Raw genomic sequence first — 16673 nt, forward strand, 5'->3', positions numbered from 1 at the left:
ATTCTTTTTGAGTCACCTCCTGTATGTACGGAATATTTTTTTGCAGCTTCTGGATACCTAATGAACTTGCTTGGAGACCAGGTGAAATATATTTTTGGAACACCATCGCCCTGCACTTTGCAGGTCATGAATTTCTTTATTATTTGCCATGGCAGGCGTTGCTACCCAAAAAGTTATTATCTACTCAATCTCAGTTCTAACCTGCAAGCAGATCTGTCTGAGGAGCCAATTTATTACTGATGTAACAGCACCAGGGAAGATGAGTTTGCTTGTTTAAAGAGATGAGCGGCATTGGCAACGCTATCAATTTTCACATGCAGAAATCCTGTACATGGGATTTTTGTAGTTATTAAAAAATCATGCATAGCAATGTTTCTATCCTTCATCATGCATTTGCTGGAATTGCACATCCATCATAGCTTCTTCCTCTCTAAGTGGGCCTGTCTTTCAGAAATTGGTAGCCTTGCAGGGGTTTTGCCATGTAGTAGGTTGTGAGGGCCAGAAAGGTCATGATGCCATCCACATTCGGCTCTGTGTTTCGCCATGAATGGCCCATGGGATGCCCTTTGCATGTAATTTAGCCTCTCTGGTTATTGATTTAATATCCATTCACTCACTGATTTAATTGCATTAGATGTACCCTAGGCTCTCCAAACTGGGAGAGGGTATGAGGTACAGGATAGCATTGTGGAATACAGACCACTGTAATATCAGTAAAAATCACACACACACACACACACACACACACACAAGATTTAGCACAAAACTTAGTAAGACGTGGATTATAAACCTGTTTTCTATTCACTTGCTGAAAGAATTTGGGTATGTCACTTACATTCCCTGAATTTATTTTTTGTTTAATCCATGAAAGGGAAAATAAAACCTACCTTATAGCATGTTTTAGTAGTTACGTAAGAGAGCACATACATATCAGCACGAGCACATATATATCAGCATATAACTGTTATATAATAATCATTAATTACAACAATATTCACGATAAATATGTAAGATGACCTCCTTTGAAAATAGGTCATCTAATACCAGACAGAAGAAGGGCACAGACGTGCATGCAATTAACCATAAAACCAGTCAGTAAAAGGGAAAATCTCAGTAGAAGGAGAATAAAATGTATTCTGCCAGTGTCCTCTGGCTAAGGAGATCAAAGATGATATGAGAAAGTATGAATTGAGTAAGATTTTGAAGGATGGAGTATTCAGGACTCTTTGACTTGCAAGTAAGAGAAACCGAACTCCAACAAAGTTACGCCAAAAAGGGAAATCTCAGGTTTGATTTCAAGTACAATTGGATCCAGGTGCTCAATGAAGTTTTAAAGGCTCTGACATCTCTGCGTTCTAAATCCCTCTATGTGTCAGGAAGACCATTCCATAATTAAGTCCAAAATTTCAAGACTCAATATTCAGAAGAAAAGAGAGCTTTTCTTTGCCAGAATTGGTACAGTAAATCTTAGACAAGGCTGTGATTGGCCCTTCCTGGGTCAGGGGTTTCCCCTGGACCAATTGCTATGGCCAGGAAAGATAGGGTACTCTGATTGGACAGCCTGGGTCATTTTCCTAGCTCTGTGGGGTGGGGTTGTGTGCTGGGATTTACAGCCTCAACCAGGGCCACTTGCAGTGAGAGCAGAATGGTTTCTCAAAGAAAAGTGGAGTTCCTCAAAGAAAAAAAAAATATGAGAGGAGGAGAAAAAGAAAGCATAAGATTAGGAATACTGAAGTCATAGGTTTCTATTGTAAAGGTGATCATAAGACGTAGAGATTCAGGACGAGGAGGATATATGAGGGAACATTACGAGGAAAGCTACGGGGGAAGAAAATTCTGCATAGAAGTGCAGGCAATAATTTATCATATATTCTACTAAGCTAGACTTGCTCACCTACCTTCCCTCATTGGACCAAACAATGCTTACTTCAGAAACAAGACATAATAAATACTTGATTTTGCTCAATGAGTGAATACGTGAATGAATGCATGGCCCAAGGAATATGTACGTTTTTCACTTTACGACTGTATTATTCCCATATTGTAGATAACGAATCTGAGTTGGAGAAGTTCAGTGGCTCACTTAGGCCATGCAGCTAAGAGCTTAGAGAGCTTGGTTTTTATCTCAGTCAGCCCTGGCCCCAAGCTGAGTTTCTTGCCACCCTCCCACAACTTTCTTTTCTTCCATCTGTTGCTATTTCTCAGGCTGACTCAGACACCTGTACCCTTGGGACTCACTGGCCAAATTTTATTTCCAACACATTGCTGGTGTTCCTCAATCTCTTCTTAAGGCTTTGAAGTAAATTATGTTTATATCCCAGTAGCTCACATACTTCTAGACACTCTAGTATTGGAGGGGACTTTGGAAACCACCTCATCCAAAGGACATAGCACAGTAAACTGCAGTTAAGTGGCCGTCCCAATCAGAGAATGAAGAGTGGAAAGCCAAGTTCGCTCTTCTCTGTTTCCAGTGACTGAGTTACTGCTCTGGCTATTCGAGTGATTTCTCCAAACTTGACTCTAACGAATGCTCAACAGGCTCTCACTCGAACAGAGTTGCAGGAGTTCGGAGAAATAATGAAGAAACAGCAAGCCTCTCCTCCTGGTGCAAATACAGAACACAGTTCCCCTGGGTACAGGGAAGCTGCCGCCCACTAGGATCCGACATATGGAACACCCACATTTAAAAATAACAAGACTGAAGACTGCTGTATTGCTTTTACTGCCCCCATCCCAGCCACCTCTTCACATCCCGGTATCCCCGTATCATTTAATAAAGGCAGCCACCTGTTCGGCTTAACAAAGTAAGCCAGCTGGGCTGAAGGGGAAGAGGGGGCGTGTGTGGACAGGGAACTGCTTTGTGTGTGGTCTCTCCCATTCCACTTTCTGTTTATGCTGAAGACAGAGTCAACCGGCTTCTTCTACCTCCCCATCCTCAATCCTCAGTTTTAAGGAAACCTTCACATTTTTGCTGCCGGCCATCAATGCCATGATTCCACATCTCCAGCTTCAAATGGGGTTTAGGGTAATCTTGTGTTCTTTCTTAGTGGCAGTGTTTATCCGAGCATTGTGTGCCCCTTCCCTTCCATGGAAAACCCCTGGGTGCTTGTGAACCATTCAGACTCTAGAACCCCTGCCAAACTTACCAAAATGTAATCTTCAAGCATCCTAGAGTATTTTAGAACTCCTGAGAGATTCTTAGACCAACTAAGCTGTGAGATCCTTAGCCTCTCATTGCCTTCCGATTTCTTCACTTTGGGTGAGGCCTCTCATGCAGCAAAGCAGGTGAGAAGAAAGACCTGGAGAAGCAGAGCGACAGTGAGAGGTGTGTCCGGGGGGAAGGGGACATGGAACCCAGGGGGAGCTGACCCCTGCTGTAGGCCTGAGACCAAGGATGACTTAAAGCCAGTTGTGGTGCAGCCTTGTTCATTAGGGTAGGAGACTTTATAGGGATGCTGGACCACAGCTTAGATGCAGTGGGCATTCACCTGGAGTGTTTTCTATACCAGATGTTGGTCCAAGTAATGCTTTTCAATTTGTGGGTCAAGACTCATTGATGGGTATGAAATCAGTCTAGTGGATCATGGTCAATTTAAAATAAAAATAAGCCATAATTGAATACTTTATTTTGAATATTTAATAATAGAAAATCACATTGGGATGAAAAATATGAGACTGTATTATGCATCGTGAGAATAAGGATTGTTTTCTGAAACTTGTGAGTATATCCTGAGTTGAGAGTTGAGATGAGCTATCATCAAAGTTTGAGCACCGGACTAGGGAACCCAGGGTGCCACATGATTTGCTAAAAGTTGACAAGTATTAGCTTATGATTCCCATTTTATAGAAGGGCTCACTGAGGCTGAGATACAGCAGTAAAGACAGAGAGATAATAAGCAGTGTCTCATTGTCACAGGTCCACCCAGGCTGTTCTTGCTTGCCATTTAGCTCTACCATTTAAATAACTATTTCCTCTAACCCTGTATTCCTCCTTCTGGCCTTTACCCCAGGGTGTCCTGTATATACCGATAGGCAGTTCTACGCTGTAAAAGATCTGCACCTCAATTGCTATGCAGCGTTGTGCTTTTAATGCTGTTTGACAGGAACTTGTGAGGAGTTGATAGAGTCTTGTTTGTTTAGCTTTTACCGAAGGTCAGAACCAAGATTCACTGCCCTCGCTGGAGCATTGGCATTAATATTCAGATCCTCTCTCCAATATCAAAGGCTCCTTGTTCAGGGTTCGTCCACGGGCCATCAATGCAGCTTTGTTTACTGCCTTGAGAATCTCTTCAACAAATTAACCAATACCTATTTAACACATAAGATTGGGTTGGTGGCAAGTGACAGAAAACTAAACTCAAACTGGTTTGAGCAGAGAGGAGAACTCTTTTTTTTTTTTTTTCTTCAAGTAAATTAAGCATGAGGGGGAGAACTGGCTGCATTCAAGTTTGGATGTGACTGGACACAACTGGTATAATCGGAATGGGATTGTTTCCCCTCTGTGTTGCAGCTCTGGTTCTCCTGTGTTAAGTCCGCAATGGGAGATGATCTCCTGTAATGGTTAGAAAGGGTTTACCATCACGTCTCTGTTAAGACACGAGGCTCAGATTCTCTCTGGGAATCACTGACTTTCGTGGCATCACCCATCCATTCCTGAGCCAGTCACATAATCACTGAAATTCTGCAGCAGAACATGTTGATTGATGGAATCCCACGTAAAGACATTGCAGCAAACCAAGGGGCATCCACCCTCATCCCAAAGGAATATTAGGAGGCAGTTACCAAGCTAAATAATTCGTAGGTGTCGAAAGTTCAGGCCTCGTGCTAGGGACTCTCCAATAGGAATCTCTGCCCTTGAAGAACTTACAGTTATGAGTTCAATCATTTAGGGTTAACTCTGTGTGTGTGTGTGTGTGTGTGTGTGTGTGTGTGTACACATACATACACATGTTTCATGTGCACAGTCAGGTGCTGAATACCATGAGCGATCTCTGGAGAAATGGCAAGCATTCTTCATAAGAGACCTTGTAGTCTAACATCAAAGAAAAATGTATATAAATCATTAGTAACACATTTAATGAGAAAAAAATGATAAATCTCCATTCAATCTTCATTCTGGAGTCAGTTGTGGAAGGCAGAGCATATAGAGTGCAGAGCACACCTTTCAGCACAGGTGGGATTTGGAGATTAAGGGAAGACGCATCTATATGGATTGAACAGGTATGGCGGGCGAAGCACAGAGCAAGAGGCTGTGACCCTTCAGGGGGACAGTGCTAGGGAGGAGGAAGACTTGGACGGGGAGGAGGAGCTGGAGTACAGAACACCAGGCCTCTGGGTGTGTAAGTTTGGGATCACTTGTGGAGGAAGGCCAGCTTTATAAGAGGGGACATACCAGCTCTGCATTGCAGAGGTCCCCCTGAGGACAGTGACAGTGATCCTCCTGAGGGGAAAATATTGGGGATAGGTGGGTTATTAATCCATCCTAGAGACTATATGCACCTGAATGTAACAGTGATGACAGACCTTTAAAGCCACAGAGACACATGTCAGGATCTCACAGTTCCTTAGGTGTGGGCAACACCCAGAAAGAGGGGAAAAGCTGGGTTCAATGTCTGTCTTCTTTGAGTGCAAAAAGCATGGTCCTCTGAGTCGTATCCTCTTGGAAGGGGGGCATTTGAGAGTGGACATCTCTTCTAGGTGTATGAGCAGTCATCCTGGTTTGCTAAAGATTGATTTCTGGTCCCGAAGAAAGGCTAGCAGGAGTTTGTAGGCATTAGGGCGGGGGGGACTGCTTCATATGCAGGTCAGCTCTTCGGATTGGCAGATTCCTGAAATTTGGATATTACCAGACCTGAGTTCAACCCTGATTCTTTAGGGCCAGGCATCTAGTATCAGTTTCCTTCTTTGAAAATAAAACCAACCTCCTGGGATTATTGTGAGGTTTGAAGGAGTAATGTGTGAACAATGACCACTCAATAAGTATGAATTCAGTGATATTTATTTAGGGCAATACCAAAATGAGGCATTGACAATAACTTCATTTGAAATTATATGAGGACCCCAGGGAGAGAGAATAAAGGAAAATGAGACATTCAAATTCTTTGCAGGTAGCAAGTGGCGACAGTAGGGTTCAAACCCAGTGGATCTGAGTGAAAGGTCTGAGTTCTTTCTGTTGTTCTTGCATTATTGCCTTCTTAAGTTGTATTTTCAAACATTTTACAGTTGACTATAAATTGACAGTGAAAATTAACACACTACATGTATTATGGTCAATAGATTATTCTACATATTTCATAGGTCACTCATGTTTTTTTTTTAAATATAACATAAGCATTAGCAATATTACTTGATTGCCTTAGTGGATGTATTATTGGAATGGCAAGTCTTTCAGAAGACGTCAATTAATATTTCTGTTACACAGATGTTCCAGGATTGAAGGAGAAATATACTGATTAATATCTCTCTCAAATCCTGGTATAAAGATGAAAGTATTATATTATCCACTTGCTGGCCAGCACAACAAATGAGATTAAAGAAGAAATGAGAAGCCATCCTTCCAAGCTTACTGAAATATGGGTTTAGCAGAGGAAGCTGGTTAGGGCTGAGCCTCCTCAAACACACATCTGTTCCCAAACAATGTTTTTGTTTTGTTCTGTCTTCTTTCTGTTATGATTAACCTTGATGGTGACCCAACCTTCTTGCTCCTGCCTTTGGATTCTAATGACCTAAAACAGCCAATATAAAAAAGATATAGTCCCAATGACTGAGAATAAAGTTGGGCCAAGTTGTGGACAGGGAGCAAACTCTTAGTGCCAGAGGAAAATGTGAAAAAGATCCCTGCAACGAGGGGACCAATGGCAGCACAAACGCTCTCCCAGTAGACTAGGGGTTGGAAGGCTTCCTGCTTGCCTACAAGTGGTTAGAGTTCTTCTCTGCAGAGAGAGTTCACAACCAAGATTGCGTCTTCATGAGGACTTGAAAGAAATCCATGAGTATTGGTGTTAAAATGCAGTCCTTCATCTCACTACAAATATGTACAGTAAGTTCAGTTCAAAGCATCATCTATGTATCTCCCCTAAAAGTCGAACTTTCTTACTTAAAGAAAGTCGCCACTTGCTACCTGCAAAGTAACTTTCTTACTTAAATTAAGTTCTTACTTAATTTTATCCTTTTACTAAATAAAATTGCATCAGAAAATTTTGATGATGGTCCATAAGGCCCTGAATAGTCTGGCTTCCACCCACTTTTTCTATTTAATGTTGCCCCACTTTCCTGCTCATTTACTCCCCTCATCCGATCTCCTTTTATTTCCTTCCATGGCAGGGCATTTGCACATACTGTTTCCTACATCTGACCATTCCTTTTCCCCACTGTTCGCCTGCTTTTCTCCTCATCCAGCCGCTTCACAGAGATATCTTCCTTAATCATCTTCTCTAATCCTTACTTTTATCCCAATCCCCATTCCATTGGTAACATTCTCCATCCCACAAAGCTGTGCACTTCCTTTGTATAATTACTGCTAGGGATGCCTAACCTGTTTGTTTACTTCTCAAGCTAACCAAAATAGAACACTTACTGTGTGTCAGCAATTTCTGTGTACTCTTAGGTATTAAAACCTTGGATCCTTGTCACACCAGCATAAAGTCAGTGGCATAATCCATCCCCTTTCCCTTGATCAAGTAACAGATTTACTGAAGTCAGTTTATTTACCAATACCTTATAACTAAGTAGAGGGGTCAGGATTTGAGCCCAAGAAGTCTTGACCCAGAGCATATGCTCTTAATTGCAATCCTATATGCCTCCCACCCTATGTAGTATTTCTCTCTCACAACTGAAAATATGTCCATATTTCAGGGGCTTGCATGCATTATATCACTATATCCTTATTTAAAACTTATCCATGCACACAATGATTCACAAGCTTGGCTTTTCTCAGTAGCTAACGTGTATCTACTAGCTGATATATAGCTACACACACACACAGGTACATATATACACACAAATATACATATAATGAAATATATATTCTCTATAAAACGTAACTATATATCAGGCACAGTTCTGTTCATATTAATATTCATAACCCAGGACTCAAAGTCACATAAAAAAAGAAAAGGAAAAAGAATAGAATTCACTGAGGAGCTACAAATGACTATAAACCCATAAGCAAATGTTCAGCCTTACTACTCATTAATGAAATAAGATACCATTTCCTACCTCTCTAATTAGCAAGGATTAAAAAATAAATAATACTCACTGTTGGCAGGAGTACAGGGAGAGGACTTTGTCATACATTAGTGGTAGGAGGAAAAAATGTTTACAGCCTCAGTGCAATGCAAATTTGGCAACACGTATCAAAGGATTGTAAGTTTACCTTGGCCTTTGATCCAAAAAATCCACTTCTAGTAAATTAACTTAAAAAAATAAAAAATAAAAAGCCAGACTAAGATTTGGGTTGAAAATTTTTCCCTGTAGGACTGTGACTGTGTATATGTATGTGTACTCATGTAAACAAAAATAAACTAGTGTTAATACCCAACTACTGTCAGTTAGCAAACAGTCAGTGGGTGCCTACCACAAGGAAGACCGTGAGTGAGGTGCTGGGATGTGATGGCAAAGGAGGAGATGCATCTTTGATTGGGTGAGGTCCTTGCCTCAGTGACGTACAGCCCCACCTGGGACTAAGTACATACTGTCCAATTCACAGACAGGAATGTTTAATCAACTGTGATAATGATATTATAATGAGGACACCTGAAAGAATGGTTTTGACAATAAATACTGATGACTGAAGACCCCTGAGAAAGAATCGTGGTAAAGTCAGATTCTGAATGAGTTTAATTTTGCGTGAGGTGGCTAACCTGTAGTGCATGTGGATACATACACATACGCACAAAGAAAACCACAGACAGAAAATCGCCAAAATGTTAAAGGTAACTATTACTAGGAAATCGAATTGGGAGAATTTTTCTTTTCTTTAAGTTTTTCATGAAACAGATACTCTGTGGAGGAAAATAATACTATTGATATCAAAGAGTTTCAGTGTAAAAAAAAAAAAAAAAGAAAAGGACTGATAATGTCCTGTAGAACTTTCCTTCCTCGAGTCTGATTCTCTCTATGGAAAAATAGGAGGTCTGTTTCTTCTGTGGCTCATTGGCTGGCGGGTCATCCCTCTGAATGCAGTAAAAGCATAACCTCTTCCCAAAACTACCCCAGAGTCCCACCCATCAGACACAATTGGGTCATCTCATCTTGTAGGCTTGCTTGATCTGAGTCCGTTTGTTCATAGCACTCCCCTTCATCAGGAGCTCCCAAAGGGCATGGAAGCGTCCAACTCATAGCCGGAACTCCAGAGTTCATGGAATTAGTTATTTGCTAATTAGTTAATTAATAACATAAAAGACTCAGGCCAAGGAAATGCTGGTAATTAATACAGAATGGCACATCATTAGAAGGGAGCCAGCTCCGGAGAGTGGAAGAGCACTTGCTCTCTTGACTATGTCACACCTGGATCCCAAGGCCACTTTCAGCGCTTTATCTACATGACTTCAGGCCCTCGGCATCTTCACTTCCTCCTACACCAACTGCAAAACGATGGTGGGACTAACTCAGGAAGGCAGGAGTCGAGTGTTTGTCTAGTAGGGGTGTCAAGTGCTCTAGTGGAATGTTCTTTTCCAGTTTATGATCAATTTAGGATATGGTTTCCTGTCTTTTTTCACTGCCTCCATCTTTGATTTTTAACTTCCACATTGACTCGTGGGTACTCATTTGACAGCTTAAGTCGGCCGCTCAGACGCTAGTGTTCTAGAATGACTTTTAAGTTACAAAATAGCAAAGTTAGTTTCAGAAAGAGAAGTGGGTGTGTATGACTTCATTTGTTCATACCACAGGGTTCTCTTGTCAAATAATATTCTGTTGGCATCAGGCTCCTTTGTTTATAGGCACAGAAGAAAGGCTGGAATGGGGAAGGAAAAATAGTCAGAATTTGCTTTCATTTACAAAATGGTGCTCCAGACACTGTGCTAAGTGCTTCCCATTGTATTGCTTGGTCTTTATAAAAATAGCACCTGGGATGCAACATCCTCCTCACTTTTTCCATAATAGAAAATTCTGAAAGCTTGGCGAGGTCCAGAAGCATTGCCAACGTTCTGAAGTAGTCAGTATTAAAGTCTGGATTCAAAATCAAGTCTGAGTCAGAAATCAGTGTTGAGAGAGGGGAAGTGAGCTGCTGTCTGGGTGTCCCAGCTTCCAGTCGTAGGTTGGGCCCCAGCCTCCTGCCTTTGCATAAGTTTGCAGCAGAGGAAAGAGTAACCTGTGACCCCCGTTCTCCACCCATCTGCTAACAATCCTGTTTGGAGACATCATCTCCATCTGTAACCCATTGTGAAGGCATGTCATTAATGAGACACTGGGAACAAACAGAAACCGAGCTTCTTCTTGCAGCTCGGCTACCAGCTGCCTAATTAGGATTTATGGGTGGCTGTGATAGAAATGTCTGCGTGGTATAATTCCGAGATTTCTCTTGGACTCTTAAATAATATCTAACCAAAGCCTCAATGACTGTGCAGATAGGTCAAATACACCTCCACATTGCCGAGCGTGTTGGGGTGTGGGAGTAGACGTGTGTGTCAGGGAGCGGGAGAGGCAGCTTGTTTACATAAATTAGATTAATATGAAAGCCTACAGCTTCAAGTGATGACTATTCTTACTGTTCAGACCTGAAGTGGATTAAGTTCAAGTCTTCCACCCAGTGTGGTTGAAGAGCTATTCACAGTGTGTAGAGCTTGGTGGTTTGTTTCCCTAAGTACGTCCTTACAGTGATTGCACAGTCCATTGCATTGCCTTTGGGGCCCGGGACAAGTGGCACATCCCAGTTGAATGCCGCTCTCCCCTCTTCCGTGAGCATGTGCCCTAACAACAGTGAGAGCTATGACAATGACAGCTGCGGTGCGTCATCTCTGACTAGGGCCAAATAGGTATGGAGGAGCCTTGTATTAATTAGATTTTGTATTATCCAACCATCAATGAGCATCTTGTAGCTGAAGAGAAATGCTTAGCAAGTGGAAGGAGGTTGCCCGAGGTCATAGAGTTAACGCACAGCAGAGCCAGGACGTAGACATGGTGGTTTCTGTAACAAGCCTTTCACCATTACTTAAGATTTTTAACCAAATGCATTTATCAAGTTTTTTTAAAAATTAGATATAGACAGGAAAACATCAAGGATTAAATGGAGGAATCTAGAAGGACTCAAAGAAGAGAAGGCATGTGAACTTGGCCTAGATTGTCCAGTAGCATTGGTTGAAGCAACGGCGTAGAAGATGGGAGTGAGGATTGCAGACAAGAATGTGCGTGACGCATGGAGAAATGCCTGTGCTGCCAGGGCCTATTGTATCATTGATACGCCCACCCCCAAGCCCCCCTTCCTTGTCCGCGGTTGTCACCATGATCTCCTAGTCACTTGGACCGAAGCCACCGGAGTCGTCCTCAATTCCTCCTTCTCCTTCTCAGCTCACATCTGAGGAGTCTCCACGTACCACTAACACCATGGCCAGTCCATGATCGTTTCTGACCTCCACGACTGCACAGCCTCCTGAGCGGCCTCCCCGCCTCCGCCTCTGCCCCCTTGCCTCATGTGCTAGCCTCTGTGGGGATTCCAAGGTGACATCCCTACCAGGTAAGCCAGACTAGTTTATTCTCCTACTTAAACCCCTGCAGTAGAGTTGATGGCATGACATAGTTTTTGTTCATTAAGGGTTTAATAATGACATTAATTTTGTACCTAAAAAGGAATTGTATTTAGGATATTTCAAAATAGGGATGGCTGGCTGGGTGGCTCAGTTGGTTAAGCAACTGACTCCCAATTTTGGCTCAGGTCATGGTCTCAGGGTCATGAGATTGAGCCCCAGGTTGGGCTCCACTCTGGGCATGGAGCCTGCTTAAGCTTGTCTCTCTCCCTCTCCCCCCACCCCTCCCTCCACCCATGATTATGCTCTCTCTCTCTCTCAAAATAATCTAAAAATTTAAAAAAATGAAAATAATATTTCAAAATAGGAATATTTAGAGATGATATATTAGTCTGCCTGGGATTTGCTTCAGAGGAATCTGGAGTGAAGAAAGTAAATGGGGACACAACTGGCCTGGGAAAGCAGGGTGAGTCACTACATTAACGCAGGGTAACTTATTAGATTATTGCATCCACTTCCCTTTGACATTGTGCATAAAAAATTGTCTACCAAAAACCAAAAACCCTCCTGATGGATCACCACTGAAACCAGAATGAAATACAAATGTCCCACCGTGGCCTACGATGTCCTGGGAGATCTGGCCCCAACCTGCCTCCCACGTCTCTTTATGCTTCTCTCTCCTATCACTCACCCTGGTCCGGCTTCATGGACTTTCCTGGCCTTCAAAGGCACCAGGCTCTCCCTACCTCCAAGGGCGCTGAACCTACTCATGCTTCTACTCAGGATTTTCTTTCTCTTACCCTTGAGGTGGCTACTCCTTTCAACATGAGGTATCAACTCCATGCAACATCCATAGAGAGGCCTTCTCTGATCCCTCTGGAAAAAGCACACACTACACCCCTCTGCTCCCCACCTTATAACCCTGTTCCATCCTCCATAGCATTTAAAACTGCTAGAAGTGTTCATCTGTTGCTCTCTCTCTCTCTCTATATATATATATATAATTTTTTGTTATTTTTTATATATGTATATAATTATTATCATTATTTTTTAAATCTACCACAGTGTAACTCCCTTCAAGGCAGGAGCTCTGTTTTGTTCACTCAGATTATCCAGTATTACAAGACTTCCTGGAGTTCAGTAGTTGTTCAAACAATCCTCGTGGAATATTTATGTACTGCTTCCAGTGGTGCTCAAATTGAGGGCCCCACAAGGTTTTGCTGTGGTGGTTGTGGTTGTCACAATGACTGGGCCACACCGCTGGTATTTAACACCCAAGGAGTCAAGGACACTGAAAGTTTTGCGATGCATGGGACAACGTCCTGTCCGGTGAGGAACTTTGTCTCCTGAATTCCAAGAGCATCCTCATTAAAAGTCAGAGCTAAAGAATGGCAGTCAGAGGGGGTGATTTGGGGAGAAGTTTGACATTGCAGAGAATAGTATGGAATGAAGCAATCGAGAAAATCAGAGCTAGACCAGGACAGGCCTTCTTAACACCGTCTTAAAGAATGTGAAATTTAATTTTTAAGTTGCATTTGTTCCCCTTGGGGCTGTAACAAATTACCATAAACTTGGTGGCTTAGGACAACTCACATTTGTGATCCCACAGTTGTGTCAGTCAGAAGTTCAGGTGGACTTGGTTAGGTCTCCTGCGTAGGGTTTTGCAAGGACAAGGCAGTGTCACCTGGGCTGGGTTCTTACCGGCAGGTACCAGAGAATGATCTATCTTTGAGTGCATCCAGGTTGTTGGCTGAATCAAAGTCTTTGAGGTTGTAGAACGGCAATCCCTGTTTCCTTGGTATTATCGGGGGGTGGGGGTGGGGGGGGCGTCTTGTCTTGGCTCCATGATGATATCTGCAGTTTTTCTCTGGCTTTCCAAACAACCACCTCCAGCACGAGGTGCCAAGTCCCTCTCATGCGCTGAATCACCCTGACTTTCCTTTCTTCTACAAACCTCTAGCTCCGGCTAGAGAAAATTCACCATTTTTAAAAGATTGATGTAATTAGCTCGGAGCCACGTGGAGAATCCAGGTTACCTCACCGTTTCAAAATTCAAAGTAACCTTAATTCTATCAACAAAGTGTCTGGTGCTATCAAGGTAACATATTCACATGTTCAGGGATTAGGGCATGGACACGTTCCGCAAGCCACTCTGCATACCACAGGAGTCATTAAATGTTTTTAGAGAGACAGATTAAATCACCTACACCTGTTTAAATAAACACTGGTCTCTCTATGGCTTATCTTTTAGCAATAGGCTCCCTTGTCCTCCAGGAGCTGTGGCAGTGATGCCTGCAGGGACTCTGCTGGGAGAGCCATTACGAGCCAGCAGCCACATGTCAAGCCAAGCCGTGCTGAGGCCCTAGCTCCAAGCAGATGAAGCAGAGAGAAATGGAGGGTGCCTGCTTCCACAAATGGCGGGGCTCAGCTGCGTCCCCATTTCTGGGAGAATTTATGAGAGGAGCACATGCCAGGGGGCATGGAAAGCTTCCCTCCCAGAAGCAGATGCTGCTGATCCCCACGCAGAAGCCACCTCACTCTCCAGCACTCCCAGACCCTGCCTGCCAGATGGCCACAGCTGAACCCACAGCTGAGTAGATATCTGCTGCTGGCACCGCAGACACCTCTGTGGGACTGGCGAAGGCCCTGAGGTGGTATGGCAGGGCGTCAGATGCGCACGAACAGTAGAAATGCTTGGGATGTGCCAGGACCGTGCTAAGCACTTTGCGGGCATTAACTCAACCTACACAATATTCCCAAGTGGCTGGTGTGACTCTTCTGCCAGCAGAGACCAAGGCTAGGAGCGGCTGGGTTGCTTGCCAAAGATAATAGAACCAGTGACCAGCAAGAGGTGGAATTTGAATGGACACAAATAGTATGTGATCACAGTCTCCAGAAGCTATGACCTTAGACCCTTCAATGTCGCTGTTTGAATGTTTTTGGAGGAGAAAATTAAATTACCTACACCCGTGGTTTTCAGCAATAGGCTCCCTCCTCCTCTAGGGACTAGAGGATACCAAGAGCCCTTTAGCCCTCCTCCCTGGGCCCCACTGCATCCAGCCTCACTTTGCACCTGCTCGGATGTGCCCGCATTTGAGCAGGTTCCATCTGCTGGGCCGCCCCCGTTTGCAGGTCACTGACTCTGTAGTACCTGTCTCCTGTGGAATGGCATGTAAAGCTGAAAAGAAGACCACTGAAGCTGACACCACAAAGGAAATGTGTCACCGAGAAAAACTGGAAGACCTAAAGCCAAGTGTAGGAGTGGCCCCAGAAGAGGGTGAAAAATGGGAGAAAGTGATGCCTGACTCAAGACTCACCTTGAGGGCCCAGGGGAAGTTGCACATGAAGAAGGACGGCCGTCATCATCCCGAGCAGGTGCTGAGTGCTTGACATACGCTAGGAACCAAATTATACCCATTGCACAGATGCTCTCATCTAATTCTCCCTTCATCTTCATGAGAAAAAGTTATCACTCCTGGTTTATCTGTGGAGACCCTGAGACCAAGTGAGGTTAAGTAACGTATTTCAGGAATCACAGCTGATAAAAGGCAGTTTGATGTGAAATATGACTTGCGTCCCATATTTTCTGTTCTAAAACGTTGCAGGGTGTCTCTCAGTTAGTTCTTTGGGTGCTCAGTTTGACTCAGGGGAGAAACACAGTCTGTTTTGGCACCACGCTGGAACTAGAGTGAGTCAAGAGAGCATATGCTTCAAGGAATGATGCCCACAGGTTGAGAGATGTACTGTTTTCTACCAATACACCAAGACATAGGAGGCATTTCACAAATGAGTATCGAACAAATGGAGTGAATCAAACCAAAAGAGTAAAGGCGTTGGAGGGATAAGGTCCAAGATGGTTGGCCTGCCACATCTGGAAGAGAGAGAATCATGATAAGCCTGAGGAACATAATCCACAGGTGAGGGGAGGTGAGGTTATATCTTGAGATTAAGGTAAGTCAGGCCCACGGTGCTATTAAGTGGAGCCATTTAGGTGTGAAATGGGGCTGTGACTTGAAGTACAGTGACATTGCGCAGAAGCACCACCCCCGGCTGGATGCTATGACCAACTTCTCTCGAGTTAACAACAGTGCATGTTTGGGGAGATGAACAGAAACACCAAGTCTTCTCTGGAAACAGTGACTTCTATGGGGCGCACATTATGGAGACGCATTTGAGCAGGGTGCGTGGCAATCGTTGCCAACAGAATGGGGATTTTCAAGAAATCTACTATATTATGAATGACCAAGAAACATGGGCTCCCTCCCTGTATATACTGGGCACTGAATTTGTAGCGACACTGGCTAATGAAGGGCACGCAATGTAAAATTTCTTACCTGAAAATGGAGCTACTGTACTATCCCCAAAGAGTTGTGATAGTTAAATAAAATACACTTAAAGGATGCCTGACACGAAAGAGGTAAGATTTATGTCATTCGAGTGGGTTAATAAATTGGGAGTACCTCTAAAGGAACACAGGAGGCGTAGATTCAAAGTCGGTGCTCTCCTTCCCCTTTTCATATTATTCCCTGTTCCGGTTGCTATGGTTACTTTATAGAAATTAAGAGTGTAAAACAACTTTTTATCATTCTTATAGATATGTGCTTCAGAGACAGGTCACAGCTAGGAGGGGTCGTTTCAGCGCAACGATACCAGAACCTTGAAGGCTAGGGCTAGGATCCACCTAAAAAGCTTGGTCGCTTACATATCCAGCTGATAATGCCTGTAATCAAATATGACATCTAGGAGTTTATGACATCTGAATCGCGTATGACACCTGGCACTGCATCATAGTATTGGCTGTGGTCCGAGACTTTCTTTATGAGACCATGTCAACAATCAGATGGAACATTTGCACGTGTTCATGCGGCCGTGGCGAGCACCCTGGGAGGAAGACCAGTTGACGCTGGACTCTGGGATGGAAGGAAGATCAGTCCCTCCCCGCTGAGATTCAAGGGACAGAGAACTAGTCTCCAACTGCTGATGGGAAGT

The 16673-nt window shown here is 43.5% G+C and overlaps 1 long non-coding RNA gene across 1 annotated transcript; it reads right to left on the reverse strand.

The window, feature by feature from the left end:
- Positions 1-3167: 3167 nt before the first annotated feature.
- On the reverse strand, positions 3168-16371 carry LOC140624429 (uncharacterized). The gene is made up of 3 exons (XR_012023908.1): positions 16145-16371; positions 15002-15555; positions 3168-3299 (listed from the first exon to the last, which is right to left on the reverse strand). It is a non-coding gene; the product is annotated as an uncharacterized lncRNA (long non-coding RNA).
- Positions 16372-16673: the final 302 nt, after the last annotated feature.

This window comes from Canis lupus, chromosome 3 (assembly GCF_048164855.1).
Source record: "Canis lupus baileyi chromosome 3, mCanLup2.hap1, whole genome shotgun sequence".
NCBI lineage: Eukaryota > Metazoa > Chordata > Mammalia > Carnivora > Canidae > Canis > Canis lupus.